General features: G+C 39.9%; 1 pseudogene; it reads left to right on the forward strand.

The window, feature by feature from the left end:
• Positions 1-14773, forward strand: part of LOC101603797 — a 74900-nt pseudogene that overhangs the window by 1774 nt on the left and 58353 nt on the right.

The raw sequence follows: 14773 nt of genomic DNA on the forward strand, positions 1-14773 counted from the left end.
ATAATCATTCTTCATTCTATATTAGCATTAGTCATTTATCAACTCTCACTGTGCCAAGGTTATAAATTAAACTTCATCATAGTTATGGATGCATTAGGAGAAAACATGACATACATAGGGTTCAGTGCCATGTGATTTCACTCAGCTTTTAGGGGCTAAGGAGCACATCCCGGGTGGTTAATGGAGAACTATTGTACTTAGAAAGTGTAACAAATGACCGACCACAAGCTGATGCCACAAAATCACAGAAGTTTACTCTTTTACAGTTCTTGAGGCTAGAAGTCAGTGTTCCTATGAATCCTAGCTTTCAATGGTTGGAAGTGATACTTGGCATTCCTACTTGTGCAAATGTATCATTGCAAGATCTGTTTGTTTCTAAATGGTCTTTGCCTGTGTGTATCTTTGTGTCTGACTTGTCCTCTACTTACAAGGACACCAGTCATATGAAGATTGAGACTCATCTTAATGTAATTCATCCTCATCTTTATTTTACTAAATCTGCAATGTCCAAATTAGGTGGCAGTCACAGGTCCAGGTGGATATAACTTTGTGAAATATGATTCAGCCAAGGAAATAATTCCATATTCCAAGTTCACAAAAATATTCAGCTATACATTCTATTATATATTTGTTTCTATATTACATTTAATTCCTCAGTTCTTCTGGCTGCTTAATGTTTTGTAGTGTAATTTAGATGGGCATCCTCTAATGAAGAGTGAGGATAAGAGTGCTTCCTTTTTTGAAAGTTTTAAGATAAAAGTAAAAAAAAAAAAAAAGTGCCATTTAAGTCAAAAGTTACTATCTCCACACAGAGGGAAAAGCCAAGGAGGGAAAATGGGAGGGAATTTGATGAATGAGAATTTGTCTAAGAAATGTCAGACTTGTTTTCCATTGCCTATGGCAGAGTAAAACTTACTCTTGGAAATCTTAGTATTCACTAGAGAATCCTCATCCCCCTACCCCCTGTAAGACTTACATAGCTTTGCAGCTCAACCAAACAGAAGACACTATTCGGCATCACTTCTGGCCCTTGATTATCCCTTCTGTTTATTTTCCTGTCACATGCTCCCTTGGATCTGGCTTTCAGAGGCATGGACAACCACACTCCTCATCCTCACAGTGCTCCAGCTGTTTAATTTCCATATTCTTCCTCCTCACCCAGGATCAGCTGTACTGAAAAGGCTTGGTTTGCCATATGCTTTCTCAAATTCTCTTTTGGCTCTTCACTGATCTTCAAAATTTTTACAAGATTTCACTGAGTTTCCTCTTTGGGTTGCCATGTTTATTGTGTTCTGTTACATGTCTCAATACTGTGTGCTTTGATTCTCCACCATATACATTCTTTTCTCTAAGATTAGAAGCCTCTGTATCTGCGCTGAAATGTCTGTGCATAGACAAGCCTACTAAGTTAATCACATAGCTGCAGCATCCTTTTGCTGAGGTCTATGAATGTCTAGGAAAGATTTTTAGATGGTTATATGTCCCAATGAAAACTACTGTATCAAAAGTATTCCATCCACAGCAATGTTTTCTGGATCATATAGATGACACTAAGCATAAACACATAAAATTTAAACTTCTTTATTATTATGTTTCTTTTTTTTTTTTCTTGAGGTAGGGTTACACTCTAGTCTAGGCTGACCTGGAATTCAGTTGGTATTCCCAGGGTGGCCTTGAACTCACAGCTATCCTCTTACCTCTGTCTCAGAGTGCTGTGATTAAAGACATGCACCACCATGCCCAGCTTAAGCTTCTTTTTTATTTGACTTTCACATCTAATATTAACAGACTTAAAAGTGAAATTTGGAAAAATACTTAGGGTCAGTAGTTAAATATGTACTAATACAAATATTCCTTCTGGATTAAAACTCCTTAGAACTAGAAGTACACAGGCTAATATCTAATTGAGTCAATACCAGTGCAACAAAAAACATTGTTGGCAGAATAAAACACATCAACAGCTTTTTATATCTCTTACCTAACTCAGTTTAGAAAGTAAATGGGTAATTAGTGCTTCAACAATGGACTTGTTTGGATGTTGCATTTAAACCTTTATTTACATATAAATATGTACATAGACACCAGGCCAATTCCTAAATCTGCTTCTTCAAAACAGAAAAGTTGTTCCGAGATATAAGTATGACCACAAACTCTGTTTCTTGACTTCCTACTAGAACAAATAGGTACTAAAAAATAGTTAAGGGCTGTGCTCCTCTCTTGTGAGTCAGCCCTGGCAGCCAGTGCTTTTCCCAAATAAAAGCTTTCATCTTTGCCTCAGAGTGGATTATGTGGTCTTGGTCACTCCCAAACCTTACATTTGGTGCCCTGACTCAGATAGGAGGCTTCCAGTTGTCCTCATGGGTGGCCAAACCTCCTTTCCCCTGACCAGACCACTGAGTTGACACTGACCCTCTGAAGGCTACAGACCATCTCTGCCCCATACCAACTTTCACACCCACCACAATTCAGCCTTGCTCTTCTTCCCCTCTTTCCTCCTTCTCATTAAGTGTCCCTCTTGGGTTGGCCTGCTTTTGGGTTTAATCCCTTCTCTTGGAGGCCATGCCAGCATGCCAGGCTACACTCCTAGCCCACTTTTCGGTGACAACTCCAGGTCTCAAGAAAGACACACTCTCAAGCCACCTCCGGGTCTCTTATTCTCTCATCTACCATACCCTAAGGGGAGCCTTTTGGTTTGGTTGCACCATCTTGGGATGCTCTCACCCTTCCTCTTCTCCCTCAACCTTATGAGGTCTCATCTTTCACTGATAGCTGCTTATGCCGTTGGGAGCACAGTCACCCACCTTGCCCACTAACAGGCTAAAAAGCCAACAGTTGCAACCTGTATGTCATCTGTCCATGTGGGAGGTGCAGACCCCATTCACCCTAAGGAGCCAGAGGGGGTCACATTGGTGTTCTGTGTAAACCCAGCTTAAGCCCTAGTTCCTTTCTCTCATCCTTGTTTTGCTCTTTCCCTGTTTCCCTAAGAACTTAAAGCCTCTACAACTCTTGAACAACATCAAACCTCATCATCTTATCTTTCTCTGCAAGTGTGCCTGGCCACAGTACAAGTTGGACAATGGTTTCAAATGGCCTCAGAACAGAATTTTTAATTTCCAAATTCCCACTGATTTAAAAAAAAACTCCTGCCAACATACAGGCAGGTGTTCTGAAATATTCTACATTCAAGCATTTTTCACTCTGTGTGCACGGCCTTCTCTCTGCTCTACCTGCTCTTCTCACCAGTCCTTCTAGCCAAGGTCTCAGGAATTTGCCCTCATTCAACCCTCCCCCATACTCATCCTCACCCTCTGCTTTTGACCCAGATGCCATAGATGACCTGGCCCCAACAGCTCCTCCTGGCTCCTCCAGCTCTCTTAGCTTCTCCTGACCCCCTGCCTGGTAGTAAGGCTTGATTTTGGTCTCTAGAGTTTTAAATAGTTAAGAACTGGGAATGGTAGTGCATATCTTTAATCCCAGCACTCAGGAGGCAGAGGTAAGAGGGATCACCTTGAGTTCAAGGCCACCCTGAGACTACAAAGTGAATTCCACATCATCCAGGATTAGAGCAAGACCTTACCTCAGAAAAAAGAAAAAAAAAAAAAAGAATGAAAATTTTAAATGGAAGTGCATAGCTTCTGCATGAATGAATATGTAAAGGGAAATGGTTGTCTAGAGTCTGTATGAAAAATGCACTTAAAATGAATGAATGCGTGTGAGTAAATATGTGGTTCACAGCCCTAAGGCTATAAAATGATTTCTATTCTGAACAGTGCCAGTTCACTGTCGGGGATGTTCTCCACCAAACCCACTGTACTAGATGGCATAGCCAACTGTTACTGTTGAGTGTACCCCAGAAGGAACATCAGTTATGCTGTCCCACTGTGTTCCCTAGAGGCCAGAAGTAAGTTCTAGACCATTTCAGGCAGATGCACCTGTAATGTGTTACTTAGTGCTTTCCCCTAAAGGGCTTCATCTGTAGATGGCCAGGTGGCCCTGGGAGTAAGAGGGGAAGCCTAACACACAAATCTCATTGTTGGACAGAGAGACAAGACACAGGTCTCTATGGGGTTTTTGCTGCCCCAGGATAATCCCTAATGGCTCTTTCTTAGCTTCCCTACCTTGCAGGGTCAGACGGCTGCAGGCACAGGGAATCTGAGGATCCTGGCCCCAGCATCCATGATGATTAGTGCCAAGTCACTGTGAACAGATGGGGACTTCTTACAAGAAATTTTTAACTGTTTTTTATGTTTACTTTATTCTTCTACACTTCTGTGGAACTGTTAACAGATAACAGCCTCACGATTTATGTTTAAATTTAAAAGTACTTGATTCTGAGTTTGTAAAAAATTTCTAACACTGTTCCAATCTGCTTTCATATTAAAAAAAAATGTGTTTCAGAAAGTTATAAGAAACGAAGTTCCAAAGTCAACAGATAATAAGATATACATGTTTATTCTGGGTAAATAGCATAAGTCAAGTCTAGTCTACTCTTTTATATAAAGGTTATTTCAAAAGACCACTTGAGAATAAAACCACACCTGCTGGGAGTGATGACGCATGCCTTTAATCCCAGCACTCGGGAGGCAGAGGTAGGAGGATTGCTGTGAGTTCGAGACCACCCTGAGACTACATAGTGAATTCTAGTTCAGCCTGGGCTAGAGTGAGAACCTACCTCAAAAAATAAAATAAAACCTTAAATGGTCATATTAAAAGTCTTATTGTAAGGGCAATAAAATTTTTTGTCTGTAGTTATGAGATGAGTTGACTAGAAAAGATAAACTGGAGAGGAAACTTTAAATGTTGAATGTTAAATGTTTGATGAAAAATTATTACAGAGAGATTATATAGATTGTGAGGTAAAAGTATGTGGATGAAGGTATGAGTAAGCTTACCAGAGTGCCACAGGAAGAATTATAGAGTAGGTTAAGGTTTGAGTAGTTATAGATTGTGTCATGAAATCTTGTGTGTGATTTGGAGATTGAAAATATTTCTTTCTGGCTCAGCAGTTAAACATGCTTATTTTCAAAGCCAGACACACATAGTGGAGCATGCATTGGAGGTTGTTTGCACTGATAAGTGGCCTTGACATGCCCATTCTCTCTCTTTTCCATGAGACTTGTATTTTTTTTCATTAGATCATGGCAGTTTAGTCCAGTTCCTCTATTGTTTGGGTATGTTATATATAACTGAATTAATTTCAGAAACTGACTTATAGATTAGGTGGACCTCTTATTTAGCTTTTAAAAGTGCTAAATATTGTAATATATATATATATATATATGTATATATGTATACACATACATATATATGGAAATCCACAATGGCAGGGGAAAATGATGGCATGAGCAGAGGGTGGACATCACCCCCAGGCCCATGTAAGGTGGATAACAGGAACAAGAGAGTGTGCCAAACACTGGCATGGGGAAACTGGCTATAACACCCATAAGCTGCCCCCAACAATATACTCCCTCCAGGAGGTGTTAATTTCCAAATCTCCATCAACTGTGAACTTAGCATTGAGAACACCTAAGTTTATGGGACACCCGAATCAAACCACCACATTCCGCCTCTGGCCTCCATAAACTGATAACCATATGCTATATAAAATGCTATGCACTCATCCAACTTTAAAATTCCCCATAGATTTTTTTTTATCAATTTCAATGATGTTCATACATCCCCATACTCCAAGATCTTTTAACTGAGCCATAATACCAAAAACTAACCTCAAAAAGCCTATAATGGTACAGAATAAACATTCACACTGCAAAAGATGGCATTGGGCCTAGCAAAGAAATACTCAAACAATACATGATTTAAACAGGGCAAACACCAAACTCTGTAGCTCCAAGTCCAACAACTCTAGCCAGTGACAAATCTCCAAGTCTGATAATGCTAACCAGCAACAAATCTCTGGTATTCCAATTCTGCCCCTTCAGTTAGGCTACTCACAGTCCAGGAAAACTTTGTGGGGGCCAGCAGCTTTCCTTAGCAGCCATTTTATGGTCCTGGAAGCTCCACTGGGTCTCCACTGCAATCCACAGTTCATACTCATGGCTCCTTTGGGTTTCCATGCAGGCATCCACCAAACCTGCTTAACACTGCCCATGGACATTTCAAAACACAAGATCGTGTTACAAACTCAATGACTCTCTCTTTCCTGTAATTCTTATACTCCACTGCCAGGTAGGGGGCCGGTTTGTTAATCTAGGGTATGGGGGGGGGTAAGAAGACTGAAGAACAGGACAGTGCTTGAGCAGTCAGGCCCCTTCGAAAGAGTCTACATCCTTCCTGTTGCCCCAGTGCAGGTCAGCTGGCTCAATTTCAAAGGTTGTAATCTTGCAATTGTAGCTGAACAGGCAACAACTCACCCAAAGAATTTTCTTTCTGTGCCATATCCCTCTGTTCACACTAGTTCATTTCTATGCAAAACAACCCTGCACAACTTCTCAGAACCCAGGCAAAACAGTGAGCCTCACACAAACTGCTAGTCCAGTCCAAACAAATCTCTTTCTCACCCTCATAAGCCAAATTTCACAATCCAGAGTTCTTCCTGCATTCAAGTCTTTCAACTCTGACCAGAATAGTCCATCAAGCTGTATTTACAGCACTGCAAGGCATCTCTTAGGCCAAGGTCAAATCCTTCTACATTCCTCTTGAAAATCAGCTCCAAAAGGCCAAAGCCACACAGTCGGGTATCTAGCAGCAATCCCACTCCTTGGTGCTACTTTACTGTTGCAGTCAGGTTGGCATTGCTGGTAGATATCACCCAACCAAGAGCAGTTTGTGGGGGAAAAAGAGGTTTATTTTAGCTTATAGGCTCTAGAGGAAGCTCCACGATGGCAGGGGAAAGCAATAGCATGAGCAGAGGGTGGACATCACCCCCTGGCCCAGGTAAGGTGGACAACAGGAACAGAAATGTGTGCCAAATACTGGCATGAGGAAATTGGCTACAACAACCATAATCCCACTCCAGGAGGCCTTAATTTCCAAGTCTCCATCAGCTTGGAACCTAGCATTCAGAACACCTAAGTTTATGGGGGACACCTGAATCAAACCAGCACAGTATGTTAAAATCGGGCTTGCTTTACTCAACAATGACCAGCTTTTATTTTATTATTAAGCTATGTATAATCAGCCTCAGTCAAGGTTTCACTTAATTAATTGTCTCCTTTCTGGTATCTTAAGTTCACTGATTATAGAAATATCAATACTTAAGACATGTTGTCTGCCCTAAAAAAAATCTTAAATTTATGTTCTGCTTCCAGTCTAGAGAGTAATTGGTACTTGCATTGGTATACAGACTAGCTGAAATTGTTTTCAAACACAGATGCCAAGTTTTTATACTGTCTTGTCTTTTCCTGGCTTATAATTTCTAGATTAAATCAATTGACTTAAATTTATTGATAAAATTTTGTTTTCAGGGCTTCTAAAATGTTCTACATATACTTATAACTGACAAAACTTAGAAGATAGAATGTGTATGCTTTCTATGTTCCAGATATATCTTACACTGTCACCTAACAACTAAGCTTAAATATTAATCAGAATGACTTAAAAACTATAGTATCATTCTCTAACCAGATCTGCTTTGCTAACTAGATATGTTCTGCACCTTTTTAACTAATCTGTTTTATAATCAGATATGTACAGTCTTTCTGAGTAATAACCATATGAAGAAGTTAAATTCAATTGAAAACATTTGAGTTAAAAGGATAACTAATATTTTGGTTCCTACTTCCAGGTCAGAAGGCCACAGGAGATGATGGGACACTTACTAACTTCTAGATTCTGATAAGTTACCCATATTCTTGATCAGAAAGGATATGGAGACCCAGAAATGAATTCCAGGTCAGTGTATCTGCAACAGGAGAGTCACATCATAGGAAAATCAGTCCTCCAGGCTTCCCAAATGAAGGAGAGCCACTCTGTCAGGACAGCCTTTATTTATCCTAGCAGATGACCATGCTTAGCATCATAGAATTCCTCACACGTCCCTAAAAGTCTCTCCTGCAGCATGATTATTGACCTCCAATATATAAAGTTAATTCTAGCAGCCTACATGGTCTTAGTCACGCAGTAAGAAAAGTGTAACTATAATAGAAAACAAAGATTCAAACTAATAGACTTGCCTGTCTGAGGCTGGCTTACAATACTAAACTCTGGCGTTAACTCATGCCTTCTGCCTCTGCCTGCTCCTAGTTACTTCTGAACATCACCTACCCTGGCCCCCGCTCCTTCCACTTGCTTTAGTCAGATTCAGAGCTATTCCTCAGGCCCCCTCCTTCCTTAGCCCTTACCCTACCTCATCCAAGGATAAGTACAATGCCACCCCTACAGACGCTATCAAACTTAAACTCTCTCATGTTCTTATCTTCCCCTGATCCCAAAATGCTCATCATGTATACACCAATGCCCCTCTGCGTCCTCTTGCTCTTGCCCCAAGCCTGCTGTCCCTCATCTCTGAGTGCTTATGCTCTCCTTGTGCCTGGAATTTTGATGTTGTAGCTGTTGACAAGGGTAACAAGCACCTTAATTCTTCCTTCTGTCCTCACACAGGGTGCACAGAGCCCATCTCCCTCACCTTCTCTATTATAGATGTCACCAGAAACTGCCCCAAAGTCAACTCAATATAGGGATGATACAAGAGAAATCTCTGCCTTGCTCAGGACCAAGTTGTAACAACATGCTACGCTGGCACTGCAGAGGGTGCTCATTATAAATCTCACCACTCTGCTACCTCTATCCACCATGAAACTGCCTCCTCATCAACTGCTTTGAAGGGAGACCCATCAACTGCATTATCTAGCTTCTCCCACAAGAACTCATTGTCCCTATGGTCAGTATGAAAAAGTTAACCTTTGTTTCTTATCAACAGGCTTCAATGTTAGGTCAGGACAGGCTCCCAAAATGGAGTCACCAAGGAGAGCAGGACACATAATGAAGTGGATTATCCTCATTCCACAAGAAACCTGCCTAGCCATTATTCTTTCCTAGCCTAATAATGCTCTCAGGTTATGTTTTCTTACCCCCTTAACTCTTAAGGCACCAGGTCATTGTTCTTGTCTCACACCCTGGCTATTTTAGCTCTCCTCTAAAGGAACCTTTACTATTCAACTTAACAAATGAGTTATTTTCCCTTCCTCACCTTCCCCCAACTAAAGAAGCCTTATAAAGCCCACTACCTGAAAACTCAGGTTGGCTGTGTTCAGCTCATGCTTTTCCTGAATAAAAGCTTTCATCTTTTCCTCAAAACAAAACAAAAAAATCATTAAGTTCTCTCAGGTGCTTTCTTTGAAAACAAGCTGTTATTAGATCATAATTAAGAATGCTGGGCTGGAGAGATGGCTTAGTGGTTAAGCGCTTGTCTGTGAAGCCGAATGACCCCTGTTCAAGTCTTCGCTCACCAGGACCCACGTTAGCCAGATGCACAAGGGGGCACACGCATCTGGAGTTTGTTTGCAGTGGCTGGAGGCCCTGGCGTGCCCATTCTCTCCCTCTCTCTCTCTCTCTCTCTCTCTCTCTCTCTCTCTCTCTCCCTCCCTCCCTCTTTCTCTCTCTGTCTGTTGCTGTCAAATAAATAAATAAAAATAAAATATTTTTTAAAAAGAATGCTGGCAAAATTTTGATTCTGGAGATCATCACCAATATCTAAAGTTTCTTACCTGCAGTCATGTTCCTAGGAAGGCCTGCCTACCATCATGACCAGCCCTTTTCATTCATTTCACAAGTGTAATATGTATGTATGTGTGTATGTACACACACACACACATACACACACACATATATATATATACATACATATATATTTGAGTTAGAGTCTCACTCACAGCAGTCCTTCTACTTCTGCTTCCCAAGTGCTGGGATTAAAGGCATGTGCCACCATGCCTGGCTTAATTCACAAGTGATATTTGAGTATCTATGGTATTCTAGATCCAGTTTCAGGCATCATTAACAAAACATGGAATAATTTATTTTTTATTCTTACAGAGCTCACTGATGACTGGATCCTCTAATTCAGTCCATAAAGTCTATAATATCCTGAGAATATTACTTCAGAAAATGCTATTTCTAAGTAGCAGAAATAACTTAGTTTTCATTGAACTTTGATAAGAGTGACAAGTGACATTTACTTAATTTTTTTTTCTGAAGCAGGATCTCATTTTAGTCCTGGCTGACCTGGAACTCACTTTGTAGCCCAGACTAACCTCAAATTAACAACATCCTCCTATCTCAGGCTTCCCTGTCCTGGTATTAAAGGTGTGAGACACCATTTCCAACTAAGAGTAACATTTAAAAAAATTGTATATATGCATATATATAATTTATTTATGAGAGAGAGGGAATGAAAAAGCAAAGCAAACGAGTGTGTGTGTGTGTGTGTATGTATGGAAATAGAGAGAGGGAGGGATGGAGGGAGGGTGAGAAAGGGCATGACAGGGCCTCTAGTCACTGCAAATGAACTCCAGATGCCAGTGCCTTCTTGTGCATTGGGCTTTTTGTGGGTACTGGGTAGTTGAGCCTGGCAGGCAAGCACCTTAATCACTGAGCAATCTCTCCAGCCCAGCCCAACATTGTTTATGAATTAAAAAATTAACTCTTTTTTTAAATGAATTCTTAATTGACAAAAGTAATAATGTCCATAGTAACATTCTAATAGTAGAAGAAACTATTATAAGGAAGAGTTTTACTACTGTGTGGATAAAATAATGTGTAGGAATCATTTGTTGTAGCAAACAATGATCTCTTGGCCTTAGATTCACTTTAGAAGTTGGCTAAGTACTGCTCATTAATATAGGAGGTTAAAAGCAGCTGGTCATAACACAAATTGGGAAGCTTCAGATTATGCTTCCAAAAAAATTCTACACTATGAGTAAGTAAAGCACCAAACTAAGCACTGTGTTCATTTGTCCTTTAATCCTTTGGTCTATCAGTGAAATGCTTAGTGACAGGAGAAGCATCTTTATAAACAATGATGATTTGTGTCTGATGTCAGCTGCAGGCCATCTAGAAAACAGTCCCTCACCAATGCCTGGCTTAGCTGAGCAGCTGCCATTTCCCCAACCCAGCTTTTAATGTTACATAGCTGGAAAGTTCAATCAGTGGTCTTGCACCTGCTTCAAAGCCTGTCAGAATGATGGTGGTTTCATCTCTCAGGCCAAGAGGAATGGAGCCATCCAAATGCACACACACCCTTGCTAGCTCAGCTGCTCTCCAAGGTGCTGCTCTTCTGCCAGATCATTGACAGCCCAGCTTGCCTGACAACTATGTCAGGAACACCAAGAGCATTGTAGGAGACAAACTTATGCAACAGTCTCTGGTCAGGTCAGGTTCAGCTTTATTAACTTCTGGTGGGAGAAGAACATATACTGGGCGTAAGAAGGGACACACTTGGGAATGCCTAATGCAAATGCCTATTTTCAGTTTGCTTTTCACTTGGGTCCTTTGCCAACACAGTTGTAGTGTGATCTAACCTGTTCACCATACCCAGAAAGAGCCATGAGGAGCTTAGGCTAGCCCACACCCTCTTTGCCTTTTCTTACATTGCAGACTAAGTTCACCACCTTCTCTTGCACAACTTTCCAAGCTGATCACTTCAATGCAGAATTCGGAAATTTCGGTGCTAAAATTGACCCTGAAATCATCCTATCCAACCTCACAACTTTAAAGATTGAAAAACTGGACTTCTGTAATGTCAAGTGACTTTCATACATTATGTAAAGAAGGCATAGGAGAGCCAGTTTAGAGACTATCTCCTGACTCCCAACCTCAAGCTCATTCCACTCCTATGCATCATGTCTAATGTCTCATCTCAACCCATACATTGTATCTAATGCTGCCTGACCCCCAATCTACTGGTAACCTCACCCCTGCCTATATCTCTAACACTTCCTGACCCCAATCTACTCTCATCTCTCTCTTTCATATTGTCGCTAATACTTCCTCTAACCCCTGCACATTGTCTCTAAAGCCTCCTGATCCCCTATCTATGCTCATCTCAACACTGAACATCATCTGTAATGCTTCATGACCCCAAATTTAGAGCTCAGCTCACCCCTGCACATTGTCTCAAATGCTCTAACAACATCTTGCCCTTGTGTTTATTATTTATATAAGACCTGAAATCAAGAAAATGGTATTCTCTGCCATTCTCTATCTGTCCTCTGTCACATCTCCTTTTTCTCCTCTTTGCACCCTTTCTATCACTTTCTCCTTCCTCCCCTGTCTTGTTCCATTGCCCCTTTCCCCCCTCTCTTATCTTCTATTCTCATCTGTTCTCCAAAATAATGTTTTAAATACTTTACTTTATAGTAAAACAAACATAAGAGAAAGTATCCCATGCTAATCCCTGGGAGTACAGCTCACTAGAGCCATTCTGTTATGTGATGAGCATTTAACTCTTTCATCTTAAGAACACCAAAACTCCACAAGTTTATACTTGTATGACTGCAGCAAGTATCTGAGAAAAACAGTATAAAGGAGGAAGGATTTACTTTTGGCTTATGGGTTTAGAGGTTTCAGGCGAGGCCCAGCAGGAACCTTGCCTTGGGCCTGGGGTGAGGCCAAAGTCCAGGGTAGAAGCCCACTGTGACTGGAAGCTGCCCACCTCATGGCTACTATGAAGCACACAGGAAGGGGGTAAGGAAAGGACTATTTTTCCATGGTATACCCTTGTTACCTCCTTTGTCAAACTAGGCACAGCTTCTGTTTCTGATAAACCCCAATAATGCCATCATATTTTGAATTAATTAAGGGAATTAGTACATTGATTTGGTCAAAACCTTCATGATCCAATCACCATTTATTGATTGCCTGGTGACTAGGCCTTTAACACATAAAATGTCCAGGGATATGCTTCAAATCTAACCCATGATATCATTTAACAATTATTCCCCATTCTCATCACTTTCAACCTCCTTGGAAAACTTCATTGTATTTTTCATCACTTTAGATTTGACTATTATTAGTAATTCATATAAATGGAATTATACAGTATTTATCTTTTGTGACAGATTTTCTTGCTTACCATGTTGTTCAAATCTAGAATAATTCTTAACTGTACATATATTAATGTATTTAATTTAACTTATCCATTCATCCACACACTTGTTTACTTCTCCTTTTGATTGTGGTGAATAATGTTATAATGAACATGCATAAAAACATATCTCTTTTATGGCATGTTTTCAATTCTTTGAGTATATATCCAAAGTGAAATTTCTGGCTCATGGGGTAATTGCCTAATTGTTTAGGAGCTACCATACTGTTTTCTGGAATTCTATATTCAAAAGTTGATTTTTAAAAAAAATATCTTAAAATTTAAGATGTCACTCAATATCTAAAACCAGAGGTTACAGAAACCATGGAACTGCTATCCATCCTTCTTTGGTCAGATAAACCTTAGCACCCATATATGTGCATACTCCTCACATACAAGCGTGTACACCCCCCCCATGCACAGTAGTTCACAGACTAGTTCAAAGGCCTCCCTACAGGATAACATTATTAACAGCATATAAATATTTGGTTTGCTTACTTCACATAATGTACATATGTGTGTTTTACAAATAGCCTGGGTGTGTGAGTAAAAGCTAGGTACTGTTTCAGTAGATATCAACTTTGCCATTAAAAGGGGCTTTTTGTTTGTCAGCATTGTGTGGGATTCCAATTTGCTAACTCTTCATTAATGCAGGGAGCAATTATGTAACTAGGAAGTTGATGTTTTTTCCCTCTATTTTTTCTTATCTCCCCTATGCTTTGCTTTATGGTTTTCATTGCTTATTAAATGTTTGTGCAGCAGTAATAAAAATAACTGAAATTAGTCACTTTTCTACTTTTTTAGCAGTGGAGATTTAATTTACTAAAGGAGGAAATTGGAACTGTGAACTAAAATTAGGCTTCTGAGTTATCAGATTTCATTTATTCCTGTTTTTTTTCCCAACCTTAAGGTCTTTACCATGAGGGCAGAGAAAGCTTCATGCATGAACACAGCCCAGTTCCCATTGCTTATTCAGTATGTTAATACCAAACAAGCCTATGTTGAGTTTACTTCTTGAACATTTAAGTTAGTAATTTTAATTTAAAATATGCTGTTCATAATTTCATCATTTATGTATTTGTTAATCAAGCTGGTAATGTTTCAATTTAGTTTTGCAAATGTATTTTTCACCACTTACAACACTTTCACTGCTAGCATAGATACAGAGCATTCTTTGAATAGAATATCATCATTATAGAAATCAAGCCAATATTTAAATTTCCCTTCAGTCCTCTGATAGGGCATCATTTCTGACTGTAACACACTACTGACTTATCTACCCCCTTAGTCAGAGACTGACTTTAATGCACCCATTGTTATTTCAGAAGCTGTGCTTCTTCTTCTTCTTTTTTTTTTTTTTTTTGGTTTTTTTTTTTTTTTTTTTGGAGGTAGGGTCTCACTCTAGCTCAGGCTGACCTGGAATTCACTATGTAGTCTCAGGGTGGCCTTGAACTCACAGTGATCCTCCTACCTCTGCCGCCCAAGTGCTGGGATTAAAGGTGTGCACCACCATGCCTGGCAGCTGTGCTATTTTTGTACTTGATTTGTTTTATGTTCATAATATCTTTGTTATTAAACAACTATTTAAAGTTAACATCACTGAGTTTCTGTGGAAGTGATTCAATGCATTAGAATAAAATTATGATTCATTTTGTTAACATCTTTGTTACTTCGTTACAAACTTCACAATAGTCACTGCTGTCGATTGCACACTAGAAGACTAGCTTTCATATG

Source organism: Jaculus jaculus, chromosome 7, assembly GCF_020740685.1.
Source record: "Jaculus jaculus isolate mJacJac1 chromosome 7, mJacJac1.mat.Y.cur, whole genome shotgun sequence".
Taxonomy (NCBI): domain Eukaryota; kingdom Metazoa; phylum Chordata; class Mammalia; order Rodentia; family Dipodidae; genus Jaculus; species Jaculus jaculus.